Below are 21,417 nucleotides of genomic sequence, written 5' to 3'. Positions count from 1 at the left end.
ATATATGTATATATGTGTATGTGTATGTGTATGTGTGCATGTATGCATATATATATATACATACACACACATACACATACTCTACTACCCTAATACTGAAAAAGTCTCATAAGTTATACTCTACTACCCTAATACTGAAAAAGTCTCATAAGTTACAAATACCATCTTTCTATGTAGTAATGGAAACAGTTCAAATTTAATGAGTTCCTTAAGGCTTCTCTTTCCTGTTTACCTTCTCATGTTTCTCTTGCTTCATGTATTTGAAAGTCAGATGATCTGTTCAGCTTCAATTGAATTTTCAGTAAGAATGCTTGGAAGTCCTCTATTTAGTCGAAATTATGTTTTCTTCCCTGAAGTATTATACTCAGTTTTTCTGGGTAAGTGATTCTTGGTTTTTATTCTATCTCCTTGGAACTCTGGAATATCATATTCCAAACCCTTCAGTCCCTTATTGTAGAAGCTGCTAAATCATGTGTTATCCTGATTGTATTTCCACAATACTTGAATTGTTTCTTTCTGACTGCTTGTAATATTTTCTCCTTGACCTGAGAACTCTGGATTTGGGCTACAATATTCCTAGAAGTTTTCATTTGGGGATCTCTTTCAGGAGGCGATTGGTGAATTCTTTCCATTTCTATTTTACCCTCTGATTCTAGAATATCAGGGAAGCTTCCCTTGATAGTTTCTTGGAAGATAATGTCTAAGCTCTTTTTTATCATGGTTTGCAGGTTAACCAATAATTTTTAAATTATCTCTCCTGGATCTATTTTCCAGGTCAGTTATTTTTCCCATGAGATATTTCACATTATATTATATTTTGTCATTCTTTTGGTTTTGTTTTCATAATTTCTTGATTTCTCATAGTCCTTAGCTTCCATATGCTCCATTCTAATTTTCTAAAAAACTATTTTATTCAGTGAGTTTTGGGGCCTCCTTTTCCATTTGGGTAATTCTGCTTTTTTAAAGTGTTCTTCTCCTCATTGGCATTTTGAACCTCTTTTGTCATTTGGGTTAGTCTATTTTTAACGTGTTATTTTCTTCAGCATTTTTGGGTCTCCTTTAGCAAGCTGTTGACTTACTTTTCATGTTTGTCTTGCATCACTCTCATTTCTCTTCCCAATTTGTCCTCCACTTCTCTTACTTGATTTTCAAAATCCTTTTGGAGCTCTTCCATTGCCTGAGATCATTGTATATTTTTTGGAGGGTTTGGAAATAGAAGCCTTGACCTTGCTTTATTCTTCTGAGGTAAGCTTTGTTGTTCCTCATCCAAAGGATTGAAGAAAATGCCTTTTTACCAAGAAAGTAACCTTCTATGGTTTATTTCCCCCCCCCCCTTTTTTTTTGCATTTGCCCAGTCAGTCACTTGACTTTTGAGTCCTTTGTGAAGTGGAGGGTATGATATTCTTACTGACCTTTTAAGCTTTCTTTGGTGTTTGTGAACTCAGAAATCTGGGAACTGCAGCAGCTACCCATGATTCTGCTCCCTAAAGACTGCTTCAGTCCTGTTCATGCCGCGTGGCCCACGCTGAACTGGCCTCCCCTCTGAGAGCTCCATGTGATAGTCCTTTCTGGTCAGCGTTCCTGGCTATCTTGGGCTGGAAATATGTTTCACTCTGTCATTTTGTGACTTCTGCGTCTCTAGAATTTGTTTAGAGTCATTTTTATAGGTATTTTATGGGCTCTGGGGGGAAAGCTAGAGTGGGTCCCTCCTTCTACTTTGCCATCTTTGCTCCACCTCTATTATTTGTTCTTAAAAGAAAAGATAAATGAAATATAGGAACAAATAGACACGTGATTTGTATTCGTGAGAGACCTCAAATTTCCCCTCTCAGAACTAGATATATCTAATCATATAATAAATAAAAAAGAAGTTATGGAGTTGAATAAATTCTTATAAAAGTTAGGTATGATATATTTCTGGAGAAAAATGAATGGAACTAGAAAGAAGTCATCCTTTTTCTAAGCTGTATATGCCACCTTCACAAAATCTCACCTTGTACTGGGGCATAAAAAAACCTTACAAACAAATGAGGAAACGCAAGAATACCTTAAAGACATGCTTTATTCATCATGATGCAATAAGCATTACATTCAATAGAGGGCCATGGGAGCATATACTATAAATCAATTGGAAACTAGTATAATTTTAAAAATGAGTGAACAAAAGAACAAATCTTAGAAATAATCAACAATTTCATTGAAGAGAATGACAAAAATTAAACACCATCCTACACTTTGTGGGATGCAGCCAAACAATAGTTAAGAGAAACTTTATGTATCTAAACACATACATCAATAAAAGAAAGAGAAGATAATTGAATTAAGAATGTGAATAAAAGAAGTAGAAAAAAAGAAAATGCCCAATCAAAAACCAAAATGGAAATCCTGAAAATCAAATGAGATATGAATACAATTTATAGCAAAAACAAAACAAAACATTGGACTAATAAATAAAACTAGGAGTTGTTTTGTTTGAAAAAAATAAAATAGATAAACCATTTCAATTTGATTTAAATTAAAAGGAAGGAAGAAAACTAAATCACCAGTCTCGAAATAAATGTAGTGAACATATGACCAATGCCAATAAAATTGAAGCAATTATTAGAAATTATATTATCCAATTACATACCAGTAAAAATAACAATCTAAGTATATTGGATGAATAATTGCAAAAAAAAAAAAAAAACTAGTTTGCCCAGAATAACTGTAATAGTAAGCACACTAGGACACAAGTTCTTTGATCTCCTTTATAAAGAAAAGACAACTTCAAAGAGGATAACAATCCTTCTTTAATTAAGCATATTTAAGTCGTTTGCTAGTTCAGGGTCAAGGTCAATACCCTGAATTTGGAGAAAATCCAAGCAGAGAAATTAGCCCAAAGATCAATAGACAGGTTTCCAATTATCTGACAATGTCATACAACCACCTAGATACACGACAAGATGGGGGAATACCAACAACATCTGAGTAAATGGGGGCTCTTAAGAAATGGCTACTCACACTCCCATCTAAGAAGTCAAAAGCTCTTTCTCCTAAGCAAGCCCCCAAAGCAAAACACCAGTCTCCCAGTACATATAGTTTTCATGTATCATGGTTTCCTAGCAGAAGGCATGACAATTCATGTGATTCAGCACAGCTTAAGCTATTTTCAATGAGCCTGGGAAACTGAACTCCAGAAAGAAAACAACAGAAGATCCCATTTTGTTTGAGCTTACACTAACAAAAGAAAAAGGGAATACTTAAATAATACTATCTTTGAAAGAGAAAATGAGCAAACTGTAAATGAGATGCCAAAGAAAAGCATTCCCAAGGTGACAAAAGAAAAAATGTGACAAAAAGTTATCTGGAAGAAGATAAGCTCATGAATATCAAGGAAATCGATAAAGCATGTGAACAGAGAGGGCTTAGGAATATAAGATTTCAAATTTGTATTCATTTTCACTTCCTTTTAATAAATTTCAAAGCAGTACTCAGTACTCCTAGTACTGATTAGGAAATAGCATGTTGAATCAGTGAAATAGTTTGGAGACACAATGCCCAGTAATAAGTGATCACAGTCGTCTAGTGTTAAATAAGCCCAAAGATCCAAATTCACCATTTGACAAAAACTGTTGTGAAAACTAGAAAAAAATGGCAGAAAATAGTCATATGTCAACATGTCACACCATATACCACAGAAAAGGTTGAAATGTATTAATGATCTAGACATAAAGAATATATCATAACTAAATTAAGGGAGCAAGAAAAAATTTACCTGTCAGATCTATAGATATAGGAAAAGTTTATTACCAAGCAAGAGGTAGAGAATAACACGGGATTTTGATTATGTGAAATTAAAAAAAAAAAGTTTGACATAAACAAAACTATTCCATTCAAAATTAGAAGGAAAAGAGGGAATGGAAGGGGGGAACATTAATACATTTATCTTTGATAAAGGTCTCATTTCTCAAATATATAGGAAGCTGAACCAAATTTATGAAAAAAAAATACAAACTATTCCCCAATTGATACGAGGATATAAAAAATACTCGAAATCAAGAATTATATTGACAAAGCGAAGTATCCAGAATAAGGCAATGAGATTGATGAAGGGCTTCAATTTCATGTCTTAATTGGATGAAGGACCTTCAGAAGTTTACTTGGAAAATGAAAGGAATTAATGGGTAGACTATAGGTGTCTTCATGAATTTAAAGGAGTATTTAGTGAAAGATACTCGATTTCTTTGGTATAGAATATGGGAAAGATCAATTCAGTTTTGAGTAAAGAAAAAAGTCTAAATATTTTGAGCTATTTTAAACAAGATCTGGCTGTTTCTAGAAATTGTGAGATCTACAAGTTTAAATCTCTGTAAGCAGAAGCTAGATGTTCCCTTTTCAGGTATATTAAATTTGTCATTTCTTTCATGTACATGTTGGACTAGATGGTCTTTTAAATTCTTTCCAACTCTCAAATTCTATGATTCATAGACCATTAAAATTTGAGAGGGAATTAGATACCATCTACTTCAATCCTCTAACTTTATAGATGAGAAAAATAAGATCCAGCGGGGAGAAGGTATTTGTGCCAAGTCACAGAGCTAGTTCGTGCTCAAACCAAGACAGTAGCCTGGTTCTCATGGCACCCAGATCATTACTCTTTCTACTAAACAAAACCATTTCTCTTATAATGGGGCACATAGGATTAAGGACAATTCTCCAAATGTCTTCTGATAAGTACAGCATAAATTGAGATTAATAACTCTCTTTTTCTGGGTTCCATTGCATCTAAGAATGTAGCAGAAGATTACCCTGGAATCACTCTGACAGTTGCCTTATTATTGGTTAACACTGAGCTAGCAGTTAACCAAAACATATAGTCTTTTTCAAATGGATTTTTAAACTATACTTCCTCCACAACTTTAACATTTATTATTTTTTTAACCTGGAAACTGAACTTTATATTGATCTCCATTTTAAGCCATTTCATTTCTTAGTCCTATCATCCCAAACAATACAGTTTTCATCAATTTTTGTTCCTCTTGCCATTGAAATACCTTCAATATTTGGACCCTCCATGAATCTGAGAGAAAATACACATACATATATTTTGGTATGTGTGTACAGTATATATCCACACCCATGCACACTTATTGTTGCCTTCATCACAGAGAATTGGAATGCCAAAGTGGAAATCAAAAAATAATTTGAACAACATGCAAGTTTGGGTTGGAGTACAAAATGGAACAGGGCAAAGATTAAGAGAGTTTTTCAAGGTAATTCGCTGGCCATAGCAAACAATTTTTCAGTGATCCAAAAGACAATTTTGAACATGGACATCACCAGTTGGTCAATATCAAATGTATATTCTGCAGCCAAAGGTGGAGAAACCCGATACTGTCAGTTAAAATAAGACTTGGAGCTATGTCTCAGATCATGAACTTCTTACTGCACAATTCAGAACTAAATTGAATAAAGTAGGAAAAGTCACCATACCATGTAAATACAATATAAATAACATACCTAATGGATATGAAGAGGAAGTGATGTAATAATAGATGTAAGGAAGTAGATCTGATTGATAGAGAGCCTGAAGAACTATGGACAGAAGTTCATAGAGGCAGTAGCAGCAACACCAGAATCATTCCAAAGAAAAAGAAGAGTAAGAAAGCAAAATAGCTGTCTGATGAGGCTTTATAAAAACCTGAGAGAAGGAAAATGCAAGGGCAAGGGAAAAGAGAAAGATGATCCCAAATGATTGCAGAATTACAAAGAATCAAGTTTTCTTAAATGAGCAATGCAAAGAAAAATATGCATATACATACACATAATTAAATCTCTGTGTAGCCATAAATGACTTTAGAAATAGATACAGATATTCAAGTCATTAATAAAAGTGTTGAGCAAGATCAGATGCAAAGACAGACACTTGGGCATATCCAATACAGAAATAGAGAATTTTGACATTCAAGGGATCATAAAGAATATTGTGTCACAGCTCTACAATGAGAAATTCACAGCCCTTAAGATCAAAACTGAGATTTTCATAATCCCAAATAAATGAATTGCCTACAATATTGTTGACAAGTGATCACTTGAAGGCCACCTGCAAACCTCCAACTGCAGCTCAATCTACTTTTTCTTGATTCAAATTTTTGAGATGTTTTCTTTTCACAAAGCCAAAATGTTCCTTTGCATAATTTCCATTCATTCCTCCTAGTTCTGCCCTCTGGATTTAATTAGAAGAAGCTTAAACCATCATGTTGCTATGTCATAGCAAAGAAAGCTAATGCAGTGTTGGCATAAACCATCTGCCACAAGGAAGTCCTACAAGTATTTGGATATGGCTATTAAAATTCTCCAAGTCTAGCGATATGCCAGATAATCATCTGACTGGGTCAGAGTCAAGTAGAACTGCCACGTCCCTCCTTCTGGATATGATTCTTGCCAGGATAGCCAAAAGGTATATCACTTAAACCTCAGTTTTTTGTCACCTGCAAATTTGATATAAATGTCTTCTGTCCTTTTTTCATCATTGTTCATTTTTTAAAAGCAATGTTTAAAAAAAAAAAAAAGAGCATAGATCCAGAGACTACTAACAAGGATCTATCCACCTGAACGTTAGCCTTCCATTCTCATTTACATAATTCAACAGGGTACAAATCTACCTGGTAGTATTTGAAGTCCTTTGTGACTTAGCCGGTTCCTACCTTTCCAGTGTATTTACTCCCTGCTCCACCACACATACTTTTTTGATCCAGCAACACTGACATCCTGACTATTCCACAAATAAAGCAATCTATCCTTTGACTCTGAACATTCACTCTGGTTGTCACCTATGTCTGGAAAGCTCTCCTTTGTTTATTCCCATCATTGATCTCTCTGGCTTCCTTTAAATACCAATTAAAATCTCACCTTCTACGGGAAACCTTTCCCAACCCCCTTTAGCTCCAGTACCTTTGCTTTCCTGATTCTTTCCTATTTATCCTGTATATAGCTTGTTTTGTATATATTTGTTTGCATGTTGCCTCTCCCATTATATCTGAAGCTCCTTGAGGTCTAGGACTATCTTTTCCTTTTTTTTTTTTTTTGTATACTCAGGGCTTAACACAGTGGCTAGCACATAGTAGGCATTTAATTGAAGTTCATCAATTTATGATACTATAGTACAGTTCATATCATCTCCCTGCCATGATCACAAGGGTATCATGAGACATTGCTAATTTATTTTCTAAAATTCAACCATTCTACATTAATTAGCATTTCCTTGGTCTACCAACCATAGCAAGTACTGTTATTCTTTCTAACTTGGTTTTGTTTGTATATCATTTATACTGACTTCCACATAGCTCTCAACCTACCCTCCAGGGAAAACACAAGGAAAATTAAAGTGGTCCTTCAGGTTATAGCAGGGGGAAGAAAGGATATATTCTTAGACTTGAAAGACATCTTAGAGATTACCTTGCCTAACTTCCCGCTTAATACTCAAATGTCCTACAGTCTCCCTTTCAGAAAACCATTCAGAGTCTGAAAAGAATAATTACATAAACAGTTCTACTCTCCTTCTGCCTCATGTGTCTGACCAAAGAAGTGGTGGTAAATACAAAGAGACTGGGAAAGTGCAGTAATTGGTGAACACGTACATCTCTATTGGGTTTGAATCAACCATGGGAATGAGACTGGGAGCATGGGAATCCCATAGCCTATTTTGAGTAAAAAAATAGATAATTGCATCCAGTTGGCTTAATGCAAAGCCGTTAGGAATATGAAGAAATATTATTATTTGAACTTACCAAATATTAAGAATGAGGCATTAAGTTTATACACTGCTCAGAGATTAAAGATTGAGACAATGAAACTTGAAAACAAGTGTAAGTGTCCAGAAAAGCAAAGAATACTGTCCTAACTCTACTACTTTATAAAGCTTGTGTAACATTGGAAAATTTTGTCATTCCTCTGGACCTCAGTTTTCTCATTTTTTAAATTAATTTATTTAACTTTTAACATTCATTTTCACAAAATTTTGGGTTCCAAATTTTCTCCCCATTTGTCCCCTCCCCCACCCCAAAACACCGAACATTCTAATTGCCCCTATCATCAATTTGCCCTCTCTTCTATCATCCCTCCCTTCCCTGGTCCCCATCTTCTCTTTTGTCCTGTAGGGCCAGATAACTTTCTATACCCCTTTACCTGTATTTCTTGCTTCCTAGTAGTAAGAACAGTACTCGACAGTTGTTCCTAAAACGTTGAGTTCCAACTTCTCTTCATCCCTCCCTCCCCACCCATTCCCTTTGGAAGGCAAGCAATTCAATATAGGCCATATCTGTGCAGTTTTGCAAATGACTTCCATAATAGTCGTGTTGTGTAAGACTAACTATATTTCCCTCCATCCTATCCTGCCCCCTATTGCTTCTATTCTCTCTTTTGATCCTGTCCCTCCCCAAGAGCGCTGACTTCAAATTACTCCCTCCTCCCATTTCCCTCCCTTCCATCCCCCCCACCCTGCTTATCCCCTTCTCCCCCACTTTCCTGTATTGTAAGATAGGTTTTCATACCAAAATGAGTGTGCATTTTATTCTTTCCTTTAGTCGAATGTGATGAGAGTAAACTTCATGTTTTTCTCTAACCTCCTTTCTTTTTCCCTCCACTGAAAAGTCTTTTGCTTGCCTCTTTTATGAGAGATAATTTGCCCCATTCCATTTCTCCCTTTCTCCTCCCAATATATTTCTCTCTCACTGCTTGATTTCATTTTTTTAAGATATGATCCCATCCTATTCAATTCACTCTGTGCTCTCTGTCTCTGTGTGTGTGCATGTGTGTGTGTGTGTGTGTGTGTGTGTGTGTGTGTGTAATCCCACCCAGTACCCAGATACTGAAAAGTTTCGAGAGTTACAAATATTTTCTTTCCATGTAGGAATGTAAACAGTTCAACTTTAGTAAGTCCCTTATGACTTCTCTTTGCTGTTTACCTTTTCATGCTTCTCTTCATTCTTGTGCTTGAAAGTCAAATTTTCTTTTCAGCTCTGGTGTTTTCATCAAGAATGCTTGAAAGTCCTCTATTTCACTGAAAGACCATTTTTTCACCTGAAGTATTACACTCAGTTTTGCTGGGTAGGTGATTCTTGGTTTTAGTCCCAGTTCCTTTGACCTCTGGAATATCACATTCCATGCCCTTCAATCCCTTAATGTAGAAGCTGCTAAATCTTGTATTATCCTGATTGTATTTCCACAATACTTGAATTGTTTCTTTCTAGCTGCTTGCAATATTTTCTCCTTGACCAGGGAACTCTGGAATTTGGCCACAGTGTTCCTAGGAGTTTCTCCTTTTAGATCTCCTTCAGGAGGTGATCAGTGGATTCCTTGAATACTTATTTTGTCCTCTGGTTCTAGAATATCAGGGCAGTTTTCCTTAATAATTTCATAAAAGATGATGTCTAGGCTCTTTTTTTGATCACAGCTTTCAGGTAGTCCCGTAATTTTTAAATTGTCTCTCCTGGATCTATTTTCTAGGTCAGTTGTTTCCAATGAGACATTTCACATTATCTTCCATTTTTTCATTCTTTTGATTTTGTTTTGTGATTTCTTGGTTTCTCATAAAGTCATTAGCCTCCATCTGTTCCATTCTAATTTTGAAAGAACTATTTTCTTCAGTGAGCTTTTGAACCTCCTTTTCCATTTGGTTAATTCTGCTTTTTAAAGCATTTTTCTCCTATTGGCTTTTTGAACCTTTTTTGCCAATTGAGTTAGCCTAATTTTCAAGGTCTTATTTTCTTCAGCATGATTTTTGGGTCTCCTTTAGCAAGGTGTTGACCTGCTTTTCATGTTTTTATTTCATCTCTCTCATTTCTCTTCCCAGTTTTTCCTCCACCTCTCTTACTTGATTTTCAAAATCCTTTTTGAACTCTTCCATGGCCTGAGCCCATGGTACGTTTATTTTGGATGTGTGGGATAGAGAAGCCTTGACTTCTGTGTCTTTCCCTGATGGTAAGCATTGTTCTTCTTCATCAGAAAGGAAGGGAGGAATTATCTGTTCACCAAGAATGTAACCTTCCATAGTCTTATTTTTTTTTCCCTTTTCTGGGCATTTTCCCAGCCAGTGACTTGACTTCTGAGTATCCTTTCCACACCCACCATGCCTCCAGATCCTCCCAGCCAGTGCTTGGGGTCTGAGATTCAAATGCTGCTTCCCAGCCTCAGGGCTTTGGGTGGGAGCGGGGCTGCTATTCAGTGTGGGATTAAGTTCAGGTGCTCAGGTGGGGGCAGGGCTGCCACTCGGGGCTCAGTTCCCTCAGGGGGTTTATGTGGAGACCTTCAACAATGAATCCGGGCTCCTGTCTGGTTGGGGAGCCCTTGTCTGCTGCTGCCTCCGCTGCTGCCTCCCGAGGGGGCCTGAGTTATGGGGACACCCCACTCCCCTCTTGACCAGCCAAAGAGACCCTCTCACTGACCCTTGTCACCTGTGGGTTGAGGGACCTGTGCTGCTGCTGGAGATTCTGTCCCTGAAGCCTGCTCAGATCAGCTCCTCTTGGTGCTGCGCGGCCAAGGCAGGGCTGGGCTCTGCTCTGGGTCTGGTGTGCGAGGGGCTTTTCGTGTTAGGTTTTCAGATCTCTCTGGAACAGAAATCTCATCTGCTCTGTGGCTTCTGCTGTTCCAGAATTTGTTGGGAGTTCTTCTTTACAGATATTTTATGGGGTGTGGGTTCGGAGCTAGCATATGTGTGTCTTTCTACTCTGCCATCTTGGCTCCTCCCCCCCCCCCCCCAGTTTTCTCATTTTTAAAATGAGAGAGTTGAGGTAGATGATCTCCAATAGTTCTAAATAAATGGTCCATGCTTCCCTTTTCTATGCATGATATAGTAAAATAAGAACAATTCCAGCTCTGCCATTTTCCAATAGTTTTATCTTGCATCACTTATTCTCTGTGACCTGCAGTTCTCTTATCTGTACAGTGAATAGGAATAATACTCATGAGTGGCAAAGCATAGCACTGTAAATGAATATCAACATCAGAATATTATTCATGTCTCCATTTCTCACCACAGAATGTAAAGGTTAATATTTCTCTGTTCTTCAAAACTTTACACATTCCAAATGTCATCTGACCAACTCAGAACAGAAGAATCATCACCTTTTTTCTTTTTTTTATTATGCCCATTTAAAATGAGCCATATTAATCAACTAAATGCAAGAGCTTTCTAAATGTAAGCCGATCTGGATTCATCTCTGGTTCTTTTTTCAGGGAGACATATAAACTCCAAAGTTATATTATTTCAGAGCAAGTTTTTCTTAGGCATGCAAATTCTCTTGCCACAGAAACATTGTTTCTATTTCTTTGAAGCAATGAGAATAAAATTATTTGAGGAACTATTCTAGGTCAGAAGAATATGGGTTTAGACATAAAGGCAGAGAACACAGGGGGAACATAGTCATTTTCTTCTATTTTTATTCATTTTTTAAAATAGTATGTACTTTTTTTCTAGCTCTGTGTACTGAAAAACATCTTGTATGCTATCTTTCCAAGAGAACATGTCATATTATCTGCCAAAAAATATTGGAAAAACATTATTCATACAACCAGTGCTCCACGGATAATATGTAATATGCTGCTGTACACATGGTGACAATAAGCAATAGAATTCATAGAACTGTAATTTTAGAGGCAAAAGGAAGACCAGAATCATCCCCGTTTGATAACCACTCATGCTACTCATCACTACTTGTCCACCAAAGGATGGATTGTTAACATCTCAATCACTCCAAGTGTTCTAATCAACCTTGTCTCTGGCTGTGAGAAAGCTTAGGTTGGATTCATTCCAGACAGGACCTGTGTCTTTTGGCCTTGAATTTCAGGGTCCTAGCATCGCTAGACATCCACATACCACAGTTCCCAGGACTACTGTCTGGAGCCATAGAGAATAAGCATGATCACTCTACCATACTATAGACCTACAAATACTTGAAGACAATTGTTGCACCCCTCAAAGTTATCTCTTTTCCATGTCATTCATCTCTAGTTCCTTCAACTAACCCCCATGCAGAATGAGGTGAAAACCCTTTGCCAATCCAGATGGCTGTATCCATGAAAGAAAAAATGACTTTGAAAAATTGAACTTTAGTTTTTGCACTTGTCAGATGTTCTAGCACTTATCACATGGTATATTACTGTTAAAATAAGGCATTTATTTGTACACTCAGAGTTAAATGTGTTTTGACCCTGATGCTATTCCTTGAGGAAAATATGTGCAGTGCCTGCTGAGGAGATGCTGAGATACTTAACTTTAACATGGCCTTTTATTTTTCTTTTTCCTCATGGATAATAACTGAAAACTGAAAAAAAGCCCTTAAGGACTCAAGCCTGTTAATTAAATTACAGCATATTTTAATACCAGGATGACAATTTTATATTGATTCTGTTTGCACTTGCTTATACATATGTACACACACATACATTCATATATACGTGTACATACACACATTATGTATGTACACACATATATGTATACACATACATAACATACATACATACTTATATTTTCCCCAATTCTTTAGAAAAATTCTACATGCCCAGTTGTCAAAGGTTGTCTTCAAATTGTAAAACCTAGGAAATTAAAAACATTGTAGGTTTGAGTCCTTCTATGTTACATCAGAGCTCTTAATCCACTTTCAAATATACTGAGTGCTTTTATCATAACTGCATTGAGTCCTTTGGGATCCATTAGTTCAAAAGATATATGTTGATTGGATATCATTCTAATAGAAAAATTTAGAAAGTGAGAAAGTTAAGAAAATCAAGAAGTGTGATAAAATATTGTATGTAGCTAGATGTTTGGCACACACCTATAATCCCTGCTACCAGGGAGTCCAAAGATGGTAGATCACTTGATCTCAGGAGTTCTGAAGTATAGTAGGGCTAAAGTTGATTAGGTTTCCTCCTCAAAGCTGGCAAGGATATTGTGTGCTCCCATAAGCATGGAGTCAGCAGATGTATAAGGAGGAACAAATTGGTTAAAGTTGGAAATGGAGAATGTCAAAAGTTCTCCGCTAATCAGTAATTGAATCAGTGCTATATGTGGTCATAGCACTTTGAGCCTAAGGGCTATAGGAAGACCCAGTCTCAAAAAAAGAGATTAGTGTTTTTGTATGTATATAATATACATATATATGCATATATATAATATCATACTTATAGCCATTGATATAATTATCTATAATACATATATCTAGACTTTGTCTTATTGACTGTTTCTGTCTTTGTCTCTGTACCTGTTTATCTACCTATAAATATTCATATTTGACTAAATCTGGTACTTCTTTGATGTAGTGAAACTACAGTGAGAAAATTTTAAGGATGATATTGTTGCATCTTACAATAAAGTTTAAGTTGTTCTTCTTAATAATTTTTCTCACATTAACACTATAAATAAAACCGAATGGAATGTTGATAATGTCTTCTCATTTCATAGGTATTGTTTGCATAAATCTCAGATATAATAAATCTATTTTTCTTAAAATTCAGATAATAATCATTTGATATTGAATATATGGGGCAACTAGAAGGGATAATGAAGAGAATGCTGGGCGTGGAGTCAGAAAGACCTAAATCAAATCTGGCCTTCAAAACTTACTAGCTATATGATCTTGGGCAAGTCACTTACCCCAGTTTGCCTCAGCTTCCTTCTCTGTAAAATGAGCTGTAGAAGGAAATGGTAAACCATTCCAGTATCTTTGACAGAAAATTCCCAAATGGGGTCATGAAGTGTCAGACAGAACTGACAATTAAACAACAATTAAATACACACACAAATGTATAAATACATAAAATTTTAATTAAAAGTAAAAGCAAGTGGAATATACATTTCAATTTTGACACAAACTTCTAACAATGTTTCTCCTTTTAAAATTATAGTAAACCTTTTTATCACTTTAACTTATCATAGTTTAAAAGAACTTGAAAAATACAAAACTAAATATTCTGGTCTCTACACAAACAACATAACTTACATAAAAGGACACTATCCTATTCAGCACACTGGCTAGCATGTATATTTTGGTGTCAACTGTCAATTTTCCCTTTTTTAGATAAGATAATTTTAAAATGTAAGATTATTATAGTCATTACCACAATATTGATTATAAAATATTAAAAAATTAAAGGGATAGTGGCTTATTTCTATGAATTATTAAGAATTCAGGTAAGGAACCAAGATTTTTCAAGTACTTAATGCAGGATAAATGAGAAATTTTAGAAGCAAATACAGAATGTAAAAAAATAACTACTCAAAAAATAGAGATTGTTACTAATATCAATATTTAAAGATGAATTCTCTCAAACTGCACTTCAATATATTTTGTGTCATAAACCCTAAATGTACATAAGATAGCAAAAGAAAACCCTCAAATTCAGTGATGACTTAATATTTTGATAATTTGACATTTGTTTCAGGCCAGAAAACCACAATATTACCATAAATGTTGTCCTCTGTACAATTTTTCCACTGTGACTGACTGGTAGCTTAGCATCAGTGACTGCAAATTCATTTCCCTTGTTACCTTAACTCTTTTTTATTGTTATTATTTTTTCTTTTTAAAAAAATAATTTATTTATTTTCACTTTTCAACATTCACTTCCGCAAGATTTTGAGTTCCAAATTTTCTCCCCATTTCTCCCCTCCACCCACTCGAAGAGATCAAGAATTCTGATTAACCCTTCCCCCAATCTGCGTTCCCTTCTGTTACACCTCTCCCTTCTCTTATCCCCTTCCCCTCAATTTTCTTGTGGGGCAAGATAGATTTCTATACCCCATTGCCTGTATATCTTATTCCTCAGTTGCATGTAAATACAATTTTTAACATTCATTTGAGTTCCAACTTCTTTCCCTTCCTCACTCCCTACCCATTCCCACTGAGAAAGCACACAATTCAATATAGTAAAGTTATACATGTGTAGCCATGTAAAACACTTCCAAACAGTCATGATGTGAAAGACTAACTACATTTTCTTCTATCCTATCCTGCCCCCCCCATTTATTCTATTCTCTCTTTTGACTCTGTCCTTCCTCACAGTTATTTACTGCTAATTATCCCCTCCTCCCATTTGCCCTCCCTTCTATCACTCTCCACAACCCTCACTTATCCCCTTCTCCCCTACTTTCCTGTACTGTAAGATAGATTTTCATACCAAATTGAATATGCATGTTATTCCCTTCTTAAATCAAATCTGATGAGAGTGAGGTTCACTCTTTCCCTCTCACCTCCCTCCTCTTCCCCTCCATTGAAAAAGCTTTTTCTTGACTCTTTTATGTGAGAGATAATTTACCCCATTCTATTCTTTCTCTCCTTCTCCCAATATATTCCTATCTCTCCCCTTACTTTTATTCTTTTAAATATCATCCCTTCATGTTGACTTCACCCTATTCCCTCTGTCTATATGTATATAATCCCATTTCTACAAATGTGATAGATTCATCTAGCCTTCAGTGATACGGAACCCTTTACTTTGCTAGGTAATTAATTCAATTTGGACAGTGTTAATTTCTAGAAAGGTCTTCCTTATATGTGAATGAATATTGAAAAAAATTAAGAGCCATGCACCTCACATGCCACCTTATAGGGGGAATCACCTTAACCTGATGTGCATATTTTATATATTGGTGCTTGTGATCCTTTCCAAGCTAAATCCCTTAAAAACCAAAGTGTCCAAGATGTCTTGTTCATACTCAGTTACAAGGTAGCCTTCTATAGGATTTTAAGATCTTTTCTCTAAAGCAAGAAAGGACCTCCAGAGTCCTCTCATGAAACTACTAATTTTACAGATAAAACTGAGCCTGAAGACATTACATCACTTACATGTATCTAACTGCCTCATAGTTACACAAATAGTAGGCTTAAGGTAGGGAATTGACTCTTTTCAAATCTTTACACTATATCACTCTGACCTAAATAACTATAAATCTGAATGCAAGGTTTCAGGCAGGAGCTTCTGGCCTCAAGCCAAGGTCAAGTTGTAATCCAAAAAAAGAAATCATTCTTCAACTCAAAAGTTATAGGTGTTCGATGGCTGTAACACCTTTCCCTTTGGTTTTGGCAAAGTCGAAAAGGCAGGAGATCAACACCACATTCAAGAACATTAAAACTCAAAGGTACACATTTTAGGGGGCTGCTCTGCCACTTTAAAACACCAAAGATATATCTTCAGGATCCATTATCCAGGTTACTGAGATGCTTGACATAAATGTAGTTGCCCTCAGAACCCATATAACATATAGTTTCCTACCTTCAAAATCAGCAGCCAAAATGACCATAAAAGCAACGAGTCACATTTGTTCTGGGCTGTGATTCTAGAATCTAGAACATCTTGACGTCCTTTCTTCCAATGTTAATGTTCCTCCTCATACCAACAAAGGAATGGCTTCACCATCTTAGTGTTTTTGAAAGACTCTGGATAGATAATATCAGTTGCCTCATTTTGTGCATAGGTCTTCATTTAAATGCCTCAGTGCAAATATTGTAGCTCCATGGCAGGGTTGAGTTGGATGGTTAAGTTTATTTTTCTCCCTTAGGCCTCTATGCACTAATGAAACAAATTCAGCTGAATTTATTTATGACTTCTAGCCCTAATCCTGCATAGGAAAGATGGCAAATACACAATGAATTCACAAGTTTTAAACATCCATTTTAGACAAAACAAGAATGATTATTGCTATGACTTGTCCCACATTTCTTCATGCTACTGAAAAGAAGAAAAGCCTAAATCATGGCATTTCATATTTTCTCTGCTATTCTAACTTGAATCTAAGTAACTGTTAAAGATCCTGAAATCTAAAGTGAATTACAAATGTGGGTAAAAGTGTGCAGATAGGAAAGATGATACAAATGTGAATGATACTGAAGTTTTCATTTATGAAAATTTGTAATGAAAAGATTTTACTTAGTATTTCACTTTTCCCTAGTTGCATGGAAAAACAATTTTTAGCAGTCATTCTTAAAACCTTGAGTTCCAAATTCTCTCTTTTCCTCCCTCCCCAACTTTCCTCATTTAGAAGGCAAGCAATTCCATGTAGGTTATACATGTGTGGTCATGCAAAACATGTCCATAATAATTAGGTTGTAAAAGAAAACAAAGACCAACAAAACAAAACAAATGAAAAATAAAGGAAGTAAAAAGTATGCTTCAATCTTTTTTCAGACATCATTAGTGCTTTGTCTGGGGATGGATAGCATTTTTCATCATAAATCTTTCAGTTGTCTTGAATCTTACTGCTGAAAATAGCAAAGATATTCACAGCTGATCATCTTACAATATTGCTGTTACTGTGTACACAGTATACTTCACTTTGCATCATCAGCCCATCTAAATCTTTCCAGGATTTTATGAGCATCCTGTTCATCACTTTTTATAGCACAACAGTTTTCCATCACAATCACATACCACAATGTGTTCAGTCATTCCCCAATTATTGAGCATCCCCTCAATTACCAGTTCTTTGGAACCAGAAAAGAACTTCTATAAATATTTTTGTACATATAGGGCCTTTTCTTTTTTTTAAATCTCTTTTGGAATACAGATATAGTAGTGGTATTGCTCGGTCAAAGGATATGCATGATTTTATAGCTCTTTGGGCATGCTTCCAAAATACTCTTAAAATATAGTTGAATCAGTTCACAGCTCCATCAACAATGCATTAATGTCTCAATTTTTTCTCATCATCTTCCCCTATTCTGTCCTATTAGTCAATTTAATAGCTTTGAGGTACTACCTCAGAATCATTTAAATTTGCATTTCTCTAATCCGTAGCAAGTTAGAGCATTTTGTTCAAATGCTTATAGACAACTTTGATTACATCATCTGAAAACTGTTTATATCTTTTGGTCATTGATTGATTTATTTAATTTATCAGTCTTTCTTTCTTGATTTTCAAAATCCTTTTTGAGCCCTTCCATGGCATAACACAAATTCATATTTTTCTTGAAGGTTTTGGACATAGAAGCTTTGACTTTATTATCTTTTTCTGCATGTGCATTTGGATCTTTCTTGTTATTACAGTAACTTTCTATAATCAGACTTTTAAGTCTTTGTTAAAATAGGGCTCTGCTTCGAGGTGGGAGGGCACACTGTCCCAAACTTCATTGGTTTTTTGAAGCTGTTTTCAGAGATACTTCTAGGGATCTGTAAGTTTTCAGTTCTTTCAAGAGGCTATGATATAAGGAAAGGTAGTTTACTCCTCTCCTGGCTTGTGATCTGGTCTGTGAGTGATCCCTAACACTCTTTTCTTCCCTGGTACTCTGATGAGGGTCCCTGCTCCACTGTGGTGGCAAATTCTGGTGTGCTAGTGCTCTTCCTCACACTGGATCTGTCATCCAGGGGTGGGACTTAGATCTGAGCATGAGCAATGCAATAGAGTACTGGCTCAATGCTAGCAAAACAACCCCCATAATCTCCTACTGGCCAGTTGATTGACCCCCTTGCTGTCTGTGGTCTGAAAGCTCAGGAAGCAACTCCTACTCCTGCTGATTCAGTGGCTCTTGAGGCCTATTCCTAGTTTGCTGAGACCTGTTCTGTGCTGGTGTGGCTTCCATTGAACTGCACACCTCTCATCCTTTTGTAACAGTCTTTTCTTACCAAACTTCTAAGTCAACTTGGGGTGGAAAATTGTTTCACTCCGTCTTTTTGTGGGTTCTATAGAGTGCTCTAGAATTTGCTTAGTGTCATTATTTAAATGTATTTGAAGGAATTTTGGGAAGAACTCAGGTGAGTCCCTGTCTTTATTCCACAATCGTGGCTCCTGTAATGTCCTTTGACCAGTTATCTGATCCCCTTACTGTTTCTGACCTGGATGCTCCCAAAGCTGCTACTTGTTTGGCTTCTGTTGTTCCTGTCATGTGTGTGGGCTACAGATTTGCCTTCACCCCAGAGTCACAAACTTCTGCCAACCTCCTAAATTTTCTTAGGCTGGAAAAAATGGTTCACCCTGATATTTCATTGACTCTGCTGCTCCAAACTTGATTTGAGACATTATTTTAAAGTTGTTTGGAGGGGAATATTAAAAGAGTTCAGCTGATTATCTCTAATCATCAGCTTCATATAGTTATTTTCTTTTTTCCAAACCTCCCTACTTCCATAATCCTAGCTCTCTTAACTCCCTAGATTCGTTGCCATAGACCACTTACAGTAAAGCTGTTCTTTTTCCTTATGACACTTGATCACTGCTGGAATAAATAAGTGTATGAGTTGGCAAATGAAAGATCAAGAATTAAGAAATCATGAATATATCAACTGGTTGACAAGAGTATGTGGGCAGCCAAGAATAAATATTTGAAAGTGTATGTTGGTGATAGTTGGAGGAAGAAACAGAATCCTGATAAAATCTTGAGAAAACAGAAGCTCAGAACTTTTTATAGAGAATAGGAGGGGAGGGCAAAGATATTTAGAAATGAAGGTAACATAAAACCAAAAAGGTAATTGTAACATTTCTAAATAAAAGAAAATATCCATTCTTTAACACGCTGTCATTCTAACATAGAATAATTCAAAAAGTATCAAATGATACTGAAATAAAAATAAAATAGCAACAGTGCACATAGAAATTTGTCATTCAAATAGATTCATGCCTGGATATAGGGGTTGAAAGGTAATAATTTTTGCTTGCTTTTGCATTTTGTGTGTGGCAGGTATAATGTAAATGGTAAACACATAGAATGATTTGGTAGCCTGTATAACATTGCTTTCTAATGACTTCTTAACAGGAAAAATTGTGAAATAACAGACCAAGTCACTTCCATTTCTCAATCTATGACATTATTTTATTATATTTAATTATTTTTATATGGTATTATTTTAGTATACTGAGCCATTTCCATGCTTCTGCAGAGTTTGAGAGCTAGTGGGTTAAGTGTTGTGATCAGAAACCATACAGTAATTGCTCTCAGACCTATTAGTAGGATGTCTTGCATAGAGTGTCATCCTGCCATACCCATGGGTCCTGTTCACTAACCCCTTGCATTTTGACAGTAATTATCATCCAAGCACAAAACATCACTGACTACAACACAGTTAGTTGCATAGTAATATTTCTGCATGAACCTGGTCCAAAGGAGTGATTAAAATCAAGATTTTAATCAAAACAAAGAGAGGTAGAAGAAACTTTTAAAAACAGAAACTAGCAGCAAAATTAATAATGATTCAAAATAATGAATAACAGTGTAATATAATCCCTTTTGTGGCAGTCTTATTCACTTTACATGTTAAAAGGGGACTTGGTCATCCTTTTGACAAACTCATTTTTAAAACATTGACTGCACATCTAACCCTTCTCCCTGTTTTATGTCCTATACATCACAGGATTTTTTTCTATATTTCTTTGTCCAGATTTCTTCCTTTTTTCATTTTTTCAATGTGGAACATATGTCATGAAAGCACTGGCACTAGATTTTCCTTCTTAAGCCTATGCCTTTCTTAACAGATATTGGCTTATCAGGTTATATTTCTCATAGTTAACTGGGTTACCATGGGAGACCATAAAAGTATGAGATTCCTGACTAAATACAATTCAGTAGCTCTGGTTTCTGGTTTTTATTTCAAGAATAACAATTCTTCGGGCAATGAAGAGTACTTTCTCTTTCTATTATTCCATATAGTGACTGAAGACATAGTACTAGGGTGTAATATAAAGTCATTGAATTGATAGTCCAGAAGCCTAGGTGGTAGTCTTGATTCTGTTAGTAATGAAACATGTAATCTGGTCAAGTCACCTTACCTTTCTGAGGTCAGATTCTAAATCTCTCTGTCTCTGTCTCTGTCTCTCTGTCTCTGTCTCTGTCTGTCTCTCTGTCTCTCTGTCTCTCTGTCTCTCTGTCTCTCTGTCTCTCTGTCTCTCTCTCTCTCTCTCTCTCTCTCTCTCTCTCTGTATGTGTGACAGAGAAAGTGAGAAAGGAAGAAAGTGAGAAAGGAGAAGAGAGAGAGAATGATGCCTATATCTAAAAATTTTACTTTATAGATATTTCCATTCTATGGTGTTCACCTCAACAACTATAGTATCAGTTTGCCACTAAATTCAAGCTTTTCATTAAGACTCCACTAATTAGTTACATTAAAGTTTATTCTCCTTTGTGATTAAGATGTATAAAATATGTGCATATAAAACATGTTCTGTATATGAACGTATGTACATGTATGCTTACATGCATTCATGTCCTATAGTATACAAAATTCTTGTGGGCAGGGTTGATTCAATTTGTCTTTTTGTCCCAAGGATGGAGAGGGAAGCAAAAAAAGGATAAATGTTGAATAGTGCCTACTATGTGCCAGGCACTATGTTGAAAAGTTTACAAATATTATCTCATTTGGTCTTCAAGATAACTCTCCAAAATAGGTACTGTTATTATCCCCATTTTACAATTGGCCTGAGAGACTAAGACAAACAGAAGTTAAGTGTCTTGTCCAAAA

The sequence above is a fragment of the Notamacropus eugenii genome, chromosome 7, assembly GCF_028372415.1.
Source record: "Notamacropus eugenii isolate mMacEug1 chromosome 7, mMacEug1.pri_v2, whole genome shotgun sequence".
Taxonomy (NCBI): Eukaryota; Metazoa; Chordata; class Mammalia; order Diprotodontia; family Macropodidae; genus Notamacropus; species Notamacropus eugenii.
The sequence above is the reverse complement of the archived record's forward strand: the minus strand, read 5'-3'. Positions refer to the sequence as shown.